This window comes from Hemitrygon akajei, chromosome 1, assembly GCF_048418815.1.
Source record: "Hemitrygon akajei chromosome 1, sHemAka1.3, whole genome shotgun sequence".
NCBI classification, from domain to species: Eukaryota; Metazoa; Chordata; class Chondrichthyes; order Myliobatiformes; family Dasyatidae; genus Hemitrygon; species Hemitrygon akajei.
Window position 1 is genome coordinate 46,264,245 of NC_133124.1, and position 12,165 is coordinate 46,276,409.

A 12,165-nucleotide genomic window follows, 5' to 3' on the forward strand; every position below is an offset into this window, starting at 1 on the left:
GGAAATAATAAAGTGATCGGAAAGAGGTGAAATGCCATCGATCATTGGAAAAACTTTAGGCTACAGTCGGTCAATGATCGGAACAATTTTAAAGGATAAAGTGAGAATAATGGAGCATGTGAAAGGCCCTGCCCTGATGAAAACTACAATTATTACTAAGCAATGCAGTGGTTTAATTATTAAAATACATATAGTTCTTCAGTGTTTTATATGCATAGAAAGGTAAAATATATGCTATATACTAGGACAAATGTTTGACTGACTGAGGCTAAATAATACCAGATGTACCTGTTCCGACTTGCGTACAAATCCAACTTAAAGACTGCCGGTACTTTAAATCATTTCTAGATTACTTATAGTATCTAATACAATGTAAATGCTATGGAAATAGTTGTTATACTGTATTGTTTAGGGAATAATGACAAGGGAAAAAAGTCTGTACATGCTCAAACAACGAGTGCTGAAGAGAGAACTTTGGGGTTTTCCCGATCCACGGTTGGTTGAATCCGCGGATAAGGAGGGCTGACTGTATTTATTCTTAGGCATTCATGTTTTACCTAATACTACTTGTTCCGTAATCACTCTGCTCAATTTGAAAATAGATTGCATTATTTTTAAAAGGCATCTTTCTCTTGCAAAATTAAAATCATTGAGAATGTTAAGTCTGAGAACATTTTCTTCCTTTGCTTGGTAACCTGGTTTTGTTTAACTAGCATTTAAGCTTTCTACCATCTCCCTGTCAATAAGTGGTTGAATTATTTAAATTTCTAGGCCAGGCCTAGAATTGGAACAAACCATAGAGCATGATAAATCTAACAGATGAAAGGAAAAAACAAAAGTATAGGTTTTAAAAATGAATCTCGTGTATATGAGTTCAGTAAGCCATGTATTCTTAATGGCAATGTGCTGTCATTTATATGCATTCATTATTTTCAGAAGGCTACAATTTTCAGTGCTTTGGGATTAAATTTATTAAAAGAATATAATGTAATTATAGTAAAAATTGTAGGAAAACCAACACCTGACTTCTATATGATTGCTTTTGTGTGATTGACGCAATAATGTCCCTTTTGGTTCTGGATTCTGCTGTAGTGGAATCATCACTATTTCCATAAGACCATAAGATATAAGAGCAGAATTAGGCTGTTGGGCTCATTGAGTCTACTCCACCATTCGATCATGTCTGATCCGTATTTTTCCCCTCCTCAACTCCATTACCCAGCCTTCACCCCATAACCTTTGATGCCGTGTCCAATCAAGATCCTATCAATCTCTGCATTAAATACACCTAACGACCTGGCCTCCACAGCTGCCTGTGGTAAAAATTACAAGAATTCATTATCCTCTGGCTAAAGAAATTTTGCTGCATCTTTTCACTACATCCTTCTATCCTGAGGCTTGTGCCCTCTTGTCCTAGAACCCCCCCCCCCCCCCCCCCCCCCCCACCATGGGAAACATACTTTCCACATCTACTGTCCAGGCCTTTTAACATTCGAAAGGTTTCAGTGAGATCCTCCATCATTCAACTTCCAGCGAGTACAGACCCAGAGCCATTAAACGTTCCTCGTATAATAACCCTTTCATTCCCGGAATCATTCTTGTGAACTGCTTCTGGACCCTCTCCAATACAAGCACATCTTTTCTTGGATGAAGAGCCCAAAACTGCTCATAATACTCAATATGAGGCTTCACTATTTCATTATAAACACTCAGCATCACCTCCCAGCTCTTGTATTCAAGACCTCTTGAAAGTAATGATAACATTGTATTTTCCTTCCTCACCACTGACTCAATCTGCAAGTTAACTTATAGGGTGTTTTGCACAAGGACTCCCAAGTCCCTTTACATCTCAGATTGTTGGGTTTTCTCTTGTTTAGAAAATAGTCTGCACATTTATTTCTACTACCAAAGTGCATGACCATGTATTTTCCAACATTGTATTTCATTTGCCACTTTCTAGTCCATCCTTCTAATCTGTCATTCTGCAGCCTGTTTCCTCAACACTACCTGCCCCTCCACCAGTCTTCGTATCATAGAACCATAGAACATTACAGCACAGAAACAGGCCTTTTGGCCCTTCTTGGCTCTGCCGAACCATTTTTCTGCCTAGTCCCACTGACTTGCACCTAGACCATATCCCTCCATACCCCTCTCATCCATGTACCATCCAAGTTTTTCTTAAATGTTAAAAGTGAGTCTGCATTCGCCACTTCAACTGGCAGCTCATTCCGCACTCCCACTACTCTCTGTGAAGAAGCTCCCCCTATTGTTCCCTTTAAACTTTTCCCTTTTCACCCTTAACCCATGTCTTCTGGTTTTTTTCTCCCCTGTCCTCAATGGAAAAAGCCTGCTTGCATTTACTCTATCTATACCCATCATAATTTTATACACCTCTATCAAACCTCCCCTCATTATTCTACACTCCAAGGAATAAAGTCCTAACCTATTCAACCTTTCTCTGTAACTCAGTTTCTCAAGTCCCGGCAACATCTTTGTAAAGCTTCTCTTCACTCTTTCAACCTTATTAATATCCTTCCTGTAATTAAGTGATCAAACTTTGCAACAAAGCCATCTATTCCATCATTTAAATCATTGATATACAGCATAAAAAGAAGCGGTTCCAACACCGACCCCTGTGGAATACTTCTAGTTACTGGCAGCCTACCAGACAAGGACCCTTTTATTTCCACTTGCTGCCTCCTACCAATCAGCCAATACTCTAACCATGTTAGTAATTTTCCTGTAATACCATGGGATCTTAAGCAGCCTTGTATGTGGCACCTTGTCAAAGGTCTACTGAAAGTCCGAATATACAATATCCACTCTATCTGTATCCTCTTTATCTATCCTACTTGTAATCTCCTCAAAGAATTACAACGAGTTTGTCTGGCAAGATTTTCTCTTAAAGAAAGCATGCTGACTTTGTCCTGCCTTGTCCTGTGTCACCAAGTACTCCATACCTCATTTTACCAATTGACTCCAACATCTTTCCAACCACAGAGGTCAAGCTAACTGGTCTATAATTTCCTTTCTGCTGCCTTCCTTCTTTCTTAAAGAATGGAGTGACATTTGCAATTTTCCAGTCCTCTGACATCACATGAGAGTCCAATGACTTTTGAAAGATCATTGCTAATGTCACCACAATCTCTACCAATACTGCTTTCAGAAATCTAGAGTATGGTCGATCTTGACTGGGTGACTTTTGTACTCTTAGGTCTTTCAGCTTTTTGAGCACCTTTTCCCTTGTAATAGTAACTATGCTTACAGTATAACATCTGGCACACTGCTAGTGTGTTCCTCAGTGGAGGCTGATGTAAAATACTCATTTAGTTCATCTGTCATCTTGTCCCCGTTATCATTCTCCAGCCTTATTTTCTAGTGATTCTATATCAAGTCTCATCTGTTATTTTTTTACATAAGTGAAAAAGCTTTTACTATCCACTTTGATATTATTTGCTAGCTTGCTTTAATATCTCATCTTTTCCCTTCTAATGATTCTTTTAATTGCTCTCTGTAGGTTTTTAAAATCTTCCCAATCCTCTGTCTTCCTGCTGATTTTTTGCTTTCTTGAATGTTCTCTCTTTTGCTTTTACATTAGCATTGACATCCCTCATCTGCCATGGTTGTACTATTTTGCCTTTTCAGTATTCCTTCGTTTTTGGGATACACCTGTCTTGCACCATCCTCATTTTTTTTTCTTCCAGAAATCGATGCCATTGCTGCTCTGCTGTCATCCCTGCCAGCATCTCCTTCCAATTTACTTTGGCCAACCCCTCTCTCACACCACTGTAATTTCCTTTACTCCACTGAAATACTGCTACATCAGACTTTACTTTCTCCCTATCGTATTTCAAGTTGAACTCAATCATATTGTGATCACTGGTTCCTAAGGGTTCTTTTACCTTGTGCTCCCTAATTGCCCCAGGTTCATTACGTAACACCCAATCCAGTATAGTTGATCCTCAAGTAGGCTCAACGACAAACTGCTCTAAGAAGTCACCTCATAGGCATTCATCAAACTCATTTTCTTGAGATCCATTCCCAAGCTGATTTTCCCAATTGATCTGCATGTTAAAATCTCCCATGACTATCATAACATTGCCCTTTTGACACACATTTTTTATTTCCTGTTGTAATCTGTGGTCCACATCCCAGCTACAGTTGGGAGGCCTGTATATAACTGCCATCAGGGTTTTTTTTACCCTTGTATTCTTAACTCAACCCACAAGAATTCAATGTCTTCCAATGCTATGTTACATCTTTCCACTGATTTGATACCATTTTTTACCAGCAGAGCCACACCACCCCCTGCCTACCTTCCTATCCCTCTGATATAACATGTAACTTTGGATGTTTAACTCTCAACTACAATCATCCTTCAGCCATGATTCGGTGATGGCCACAACATCATATCTTACAATCTGTAGTAGTACTAGAAGATCATCCACATTATTTCTTGTACTCTATTGAATATTGAAAGATCAAGGTAGAATGGACATGGAGAGAACATTTCCTATAATGGGGGAGTCTAGGACCTGAAGGCACAGCCTCTGAATAGAATGACATCCTTTTTGAACAGAGATGGGGAGGAATTTCTATAGCCAGACTGTGGTGAAGCTGTGGAATACATTGCTGCATATGGCCAAGTCATTGGGTATATTTAAAGCAGAGGTTGATAGGTTTTGAATTAGTAAGGGTGTTAAATGTCAAGTGGTGGAGGCAGGCGAATGGATTGAGAGAGGTAATAAATCGGCCATAATAGGATGGAAGACTGGATGGGGTGAATATGTTTTAACCTACAATTTGAGAAGGAAAAGGGAAAATCGGATGTGTCAGTATTACAGTTGAACAAAGGGAACTATGGAGCTATGAGGGAGGAGCTGGCCAAAGTTCAATGGAACAATACCCTAGCAGGGAAGACAGTGGAACAACAAAGGCAGGTATTTCTGGGAATAATGCAGAAGGTGCAAGATCGGTTCATTCCAAAGAGGAAGAAAGATCCTAAGGGGAGTAAGGGGCGGCCGTTGCTGATGAGGGAAGTAAAGGGCAGTATAAAAATAAAAGAGAAGAAGTATAACATAGCAAAGATGAGCGGGAAACCGGAGGACTGGGAAGCTTTTAAAGAGCAACAGAAGATAACAAAAAAGGCAATACGCCAAGAAAAAATGAGGTATGAAGATAAACTAGCCAAGAATATAAAGGAGGATAGTAAAAGCTTCTTTAGGTATGTGAATAGCAAAAAAATAGTTAAGACCAGAATTGGGCCATTGAAGACAGAAATGGGTGAATTTATTATGGGGAACAAGGAAATGGCCGATGAGTTGAACAGGTACTTTGGATCTGTCTTCACTAGGGAAGACACAAACAATCTCCCAGATGTAATAGTGGCCAAAGGAACTAGGGTAAAGGATGAACGGAAGGAATTTTATATTAGGCAAGAAACGGTGTTGGATAGACTGAGTCTGAAGGCTGATAAGTCCCCGGGACCTGATGGTCTGCATCCCAGGGTACTTAAAGAGGTGGCTTTAGAAATCGTGGACACATTGGTAATCATTTTCCAATGTTCTATAGATTCAGGAACAGTTCCTGCTTATTGGAGGGTGGCTAATGTTGTCCCACTTTTCAAGAAAGGAGGGAGAGAGAAAACAGGGAATTATAGACCGGTTAGCCTGACGAGAGTGGTAGGAAAGATGCTGGAGTCAATTATAAAAGAGGAAATTACGACACATTTGGATAGCAGTAGAAGGATCAGTCCAAGTCAGCAAGGATTTATGAAAGGAAAATCATGCTTGACTAATCTTCTGGAGTTTTTTGAGGATGTTCTCTTTTAATCTTTTTATTAGTATTAAAAATATTATGAACAAAATACAATTAAAATATTAATAATGGATTACAAACATATAAACTCCCATTACACATGAAGGAATACATAAACAATGAATACAGTATAAGTAAGCTTTCCTAAACATAAACCATATAGTGTATATATGAACAAGGTAAGTCTGGATATTCCATAATATATAATATAAAAAAAAGAGAAAAAAAAATATAAATCTATATATGAAAGTTAACTAATCTACTAATCTAATATCTAAGAAAAAAAACAAAAAAGGAAGAAAAAACTAAAAAAAAACTAAAAAAGAAGAGAAGAAAAAAAAAGGGCTGTTCATAATATCTCACAAGCATTCATAAACATCAATGTCGTCAACTCCGATCCTCTCAACATACATACGATTAAAGCTGAAAAAAACAATAAGCCTGGCACAGGGCCATTACATCATATGAAAATATTGAATAAATGGTCTCCATATCTTTTCAAATTTAATAGAAGTATCAAATACAGCACTTCTAATTTTTTCTAAATTTAGACATAACATAGCTTGAGAAAGCCAATGAAATACCGTGGGAGGATTAATTTCCTTCCAATTCAACAAAATAGATCTTCTAGCCATCAAAGTGAGAAAAGCAATCATTCGACAGGCGGAAGAAGATAAGTGAAGTGAGCCCATCATCGGTAAACCAAAAATTGCGGTAATAGGATTGTAAATCAATGTTCAGTACTGCCGAAATAATATCAAAAATATCTTTCCAATATTTTTCCAAAATCGGACATGACCAAAACATATGAGTTAAAGACGCGATTTCTGATTGACATCTATCACAAATAGGGTTTATATGAGAATAAAAATGAGCTAATTTATCCTTGGACATATGGGCCCTATGCACAACCTTAAATTGTATTAATGAATGTTTGGCACATATAGATGATGTATTAACTAATTGAAGAATTCTATCCCAGTTCTCAATAGGAATAATAAGATTAAGCTCTCTTTCCCAATCATTTTTGGTCTTATCAAAGGGCACTGAACGTATCTTCATAATTATATTATAAAGTTTTGATATAAGCCCTTTTTGAAAAGGGTTTAATTCAAACAAACTCTCCAAAATATCTGAAGACACAAAATTTGGGAATGAAGGAAGTACCGTACTTAAAAAATGCCTAACCTGTAAGTATCTAAAAAAATGAAATCTAGGCAAATTATATTTATTTGCTAATTGCTCAAAAGACATAAAACAGTTGTCCAAAAATAAGTCAGAAAATCTTAATAATCCCGTAGTTTTCCAAGCCAAAAAAGCTTGATCTATAATTGAGGGGTGGAAAAAACAATTAGATACACTTGAAACCATATACGTAAGGTATATTTAACTATCGGGTTGTCGATTCGATTCGGCAATTTAGAAAGAGCAAAAGGGAGAGATGTCCCTAAAATAGAACCCAGAGCATAAGCAGATACCGATTTAGTTTCCAAACTCACCCAATGAGGACCAAAAGGACCATCCCATTCTTTCAACCAACATATCAAATATCTAATATTAACTGCCCAATAGTAAAATCTGAAATTGGGTAATGCCAACCCACCATCCTTCCTTGTCTTCTGTAAGTATATTTTACCTAACCTGGGATTTTTATTCTGCCATATATATGAGGAAATTTTTGAATCAATATTAGTAAAAAAGGATTTCGGAATAAAAATTGGTACCGCTTGAAAAATATATAAAAATTTAGGTAAAATAACCATCTTAATAGCATTAATCCTACCTATCAGAGACAAAGATAATGGTGACCACTTAGTAAACAAGCCTTTAATCTGATCAATTAAGGGTAGAAAATTAAACCCAAATAATTCTTTATGGTTTTTTGTAATTTTAATCCCTAAGTAAGTAAAAGAGTCTTTAACTAATTTAAACGGTAAAATACCATAGTTTGGGACCTGTCTATTCAAAGGAAACAATTCACTCTTATTAAGATTTAACTTATACCCAGAAAACTCACTAAATTGAGCCAACAATGATAAGACTGCTGGAATAGATTTCTCAGGGTTAGAGATGAATAATAATAAATCATCTGCGTATAAAGATACCTTATGAATATCTGTTCCACGATTAATACCCAAAATATCCTGTGATTCTCTGATGGCAGTTGCCAAAGGTTCTAAAGCGATGTTAAATAGTAATGGACTAAGAGGACAACCTTGTCTAGTGCCCCGAAATAAACGAAAAAATGGAGATCTTTGATTATTAGTAAACACCGAGGCTACTGGAGTTTGATATATCAGTTTAATCCAAGAAATAAAGGTCGGACTGAAATTAAACTTCTCCAGCACATAAAATAAGTAAGGCCATTCAACTCTATCAAATGCTTTCTCCGCATCTAATGAAATAACACATTCTGAAGTATTGTGTGAAGGAGTATAAACAATATTCAATAATCTCCTAACATTGAAAAAAGAATAGCGATTTTTAATAAAACCGGTTTGGTCTTCCGAAATAATTTGGGGTAGTACCTTCTCCAGCCTGGAAGCCAGTAACTTGGAAAAAATCTTAGAATCCACATTCAATAAAGATATTGGTCTATAAGATGCACAATCAGTAGGGTCTTTATCTTTCTTCAGTATTAAGGAAATGGAAGCTCTATAAAAAGATTGAGGCAAATTCCCCAATCTAATTGCTTCTTCAAAAACCTTGCATAGCCAAGGAGATAGAGTAGCAGAAAAACATTTAAAAAAATTCTACTGTGTACCCATCTGGACCTGGTGCTTTCCCAGAATTCATTGAGGAAATGACCCCTTTAATTTCCGCATCCGTAAACGGAGTATCTATTACTGAAAGATCATCAGATGATAGTTTTGGAAAATTCAATTTCCCAAGAAAATCACACATGATATTATGATCCTGAGGGAATTCAGATTGATACAGGGAGGTATAAAAGTCTTGAAAAGACTTATTTATCTCATCATGGTTAACTGTCAAATCCCCGTTCTGCTGACGAACCATAGTGATTTGCCGTTTAACTGAAACATTCTTCAGCTGACTAGCTAACAGTTTTCCCGATTTATCACTATGTATATAAAAATCAGATCTGGTTTTCATTAATTGATTTTCAATCGGAGATGTAAGTAATAAACTATGTTCCATTTGAAGTTCAACCCTTTGTTTGTAAAGCTCCTTGCTAGGAGTAGTCGAATATTTCTTGTCAATCTCTTTAATTTTATCAACCAATAAAAGAGTTTCCTTCTTAATGCGTTTTCTCAGACCAGCAGAATAAGAGATAATCTGTCCACGTATATACGCTTTAAAAGTGTCCCAAAGTATTCCGCAAGAGATATCCTCCGTGGAATTAGTTGAAAAGAAGAAATCGATCTGTTCCTTCATAAATTTAATAAAGTCCGGCTCTTGCAATAAGGTAGAGTCAAATCGCCATTGTCTAGCACTTAAAGCTGTATCCGTAAAATTAATAGAAAGTTTTAATGGAGCATGGTCGGAAATAGCTATAATATCATAATTACAACCAATTACCGATGGAATAAAACAAGAGTCAATAAAAAAATAATCAATTCTCGAATAGGAGTGATAAACATGTGAGAAAAAAGAAAACTCTTTGTCATTAGGATGACGAAATCTCCAAATATCAAAAACTCCATTATCAGTCAAAAAGGAGTTAATACAAGTGGCCGACTTATTGGGTAGAATCTGAATAGGTGTAGATTTGTCCATCAAAGGAATTAGACAACAATTAAAGTCACCACCCATTATTAACTTATATTCATTTAAATTAGGTAAAGAAGTAAATAAGGACTTAAAGAAATCAGGACAATCCACATTTGGGACATAAACATTAACCATAGCAACCTTTTTATTACCGAGTAAACCCGTAATTAACAAAAATCTACCATTCGGATCCGAAAGGATATCATGTTGAACAAATGCAATAGAGGAGTCAATAAAAATTGAAACTCCCTTAACTTTGGCATTCGAATTCGAATGATACTGTTGACCCCGCCAAGACCTAAAAAAGCGATATTTGTCCTCCTTCCTCACATGAGTTTCTTGTACAAAAATAATATGAGCATTAAGTCTTTGGAATACTTTGAAAATCTTCTTTAGTTTAATCGGATGGTTTAATCCATTAGTATTCCAAGACACAAAGTTAATGGTTTGAGCCATGTTTCTAAAGTCATCTCTTTGGTATATAAAGGGTTAACCATGTTATAAACTCATGCACCCGGAAGAGGAACAAAAATAAAGAGCGGACCCGGAAGTGACGACATCGTAGACATATTTGTAGTTCAAGAACAGCCCAAGTAAAAAAACTAAAACAAATTGATAAGAGAAAAATTAAAAAGGAAAACAGACCAACCCCCACCCCCACATGAAAAAGAAAAAAAGCCAAAATATGGCTAGAAAAAAGAAAAAATGAGACTAACTCTACCCCCATATCAGCGGCAGACCACTCCGTGTTTAAAGGATATATATAAAAAAAAAACACCCGAACTTTAAGAATTATGATCGCAGTACTAAAAACTACGCTTCTTAATATGCTGAGTTGTAAAGAAAAAGGGAATATAATCACTAAAAGTTTATAAATCGGGTTATAACCCAAACAAATCAAGAAGTATTTAAACTATGATAAGCGATGCATTATAGGAAGAAGACGAAAAAAGAAACAATAACGCCATCTTAAACTAAACCAATACTTTGCAAAAAACCATTATCTTGATATTAAACAAAAAATTCACTTCGAAAGGTTAAAAATATACCTTCAAGGGAACAAAAATATAGTATAGTAGTTAAAGTGTATAAGACAAAGCGATTAATATAACGAAAACACACTTTAACTTAAATATGAAGTATAGGATAAACCTACACCAATAACCAGAGACTAACCCTGGTTTAAGGAATCGAAAACCATCTTTCACGATCAGAATCACTCATTTAATGGAGAGTAGTAACTGTATCAGTAGGGAAGTTCTCCTCCAAATACTTTTTCGCTTCAAAGGTAGACAGAAAAACTTTACGCGGAGCATTCGGGGGGGAGATCCTGAGCTTCGCCGGGTATAAGAGCGCAGGTTTTAGATTTTTCTCATAACATTCAGACATCAGAGGTTTAAAAAGCAGCCTTTTTTTCATAACTTCTGGGCTAAAATCTTGCACCAAACGAAAGCAATAATCATGAAATTTAATCATCCCAACCCTTCGAGCTTCACGAATGAGTTGTTCTTTGTCGTGTACGTAATGAAATCGGACGATTACCACCGGGGGCTTATCTGAAACCGTCGGTGAACGACTCCAAATTCTATGTGCTCGGTCAAGTAGCGGAGGGTTTTCTGGAAAAACCGACGGAAACGCATCTTTTAGAAATTGAGCAAAGTATTTCGAAGGATCGCCTTTTTCTATGCCGTCTGGGAGACCAAGTATGCGTAGGTTCTGTCTTCTGGACCGATTCTCCAAATCGACACTCTTGGCTTTAAGTGTCTCCACCAGTTTAATGGTCGAAATTAAATCCTGTTGCAATTTTTCAATTGTCAAATCTCGTTTCCGCGCTTCATGTTGCAAAGACGCGATAAGCGCTTGCTGCTGGTTAATTACTGAATCCGTCTTAACCATATAATCTTGAAAAGCCTTTATATCTCGTTGAAAAGCCTGATGTTGTTCCTCAAATTTTTTATCCAAAAGCTCCATAAGCAGTTCATAAGTTAACTCGGTGCTTTGCGGTTGAGCTGGCTTCTTTCCATTACCATTCGGGTTTCGCCCCGGTTCTCGTCCTTTGGATCTAAGAGCCATTTCTGTTTGCATATCTTCCAAAATTCACAATAAAATCTTAACGATAAGCCCGAGAAAGTAGCAAAAATCTTTTGGTGTAGGTAACAATAAGTTGAATAAGGGTGATCAAAGGTTAAAAAAAGTAAAGGTTATGGAGCGGATCTGAAACAGTACTCACTCCATGAGCGTCTCCCGCTGACTCCTTTTGAGGATGTTACTATGAAAATGGACAAGGCAGAGCCTGTGGATGTAGTGTACCTGGACTTCCAGAAAACTTTTGATAAAGTCCCACATAGGAGATTAGTGGGCAAAATTAGGGCACATGGTATTGGGGGCTGAGTACTGACATGGATTGAAAATTGGCTGGCTGACAGGAAACAAAGAATAGCGATTAACGGGTCCAGTTTGGAATGGCAGGCTGTGACCAGTGGGGTACCGCAAGGTTCGGTGCTGGGACCGCAGCTGTTTACAATATACATTAATGACTTAGATGATGGGATTAAAAGTAACATTAGCAAATTTGCTGATGACACAAAGCTGGGTGGCAGTGTGAAATGTCAGGAA

The 12,165-nt window shown here is 36.9% G+C and overlaps 1 protein-coding gene across 4 annotated transcripts in view; it reads left to right on the forward strand.

The window, feature by feature from the left end:
• Positions 1-12,165, forward strand: part of rb1cc1 (RB1-inducible coiled-coil 1) — a 193,999-nt gene that overhangs the window by 85,348 nt on the left and 96,486 nt on the right. The gene's annotated exons all lie outside the window — the stretch shown is intronic.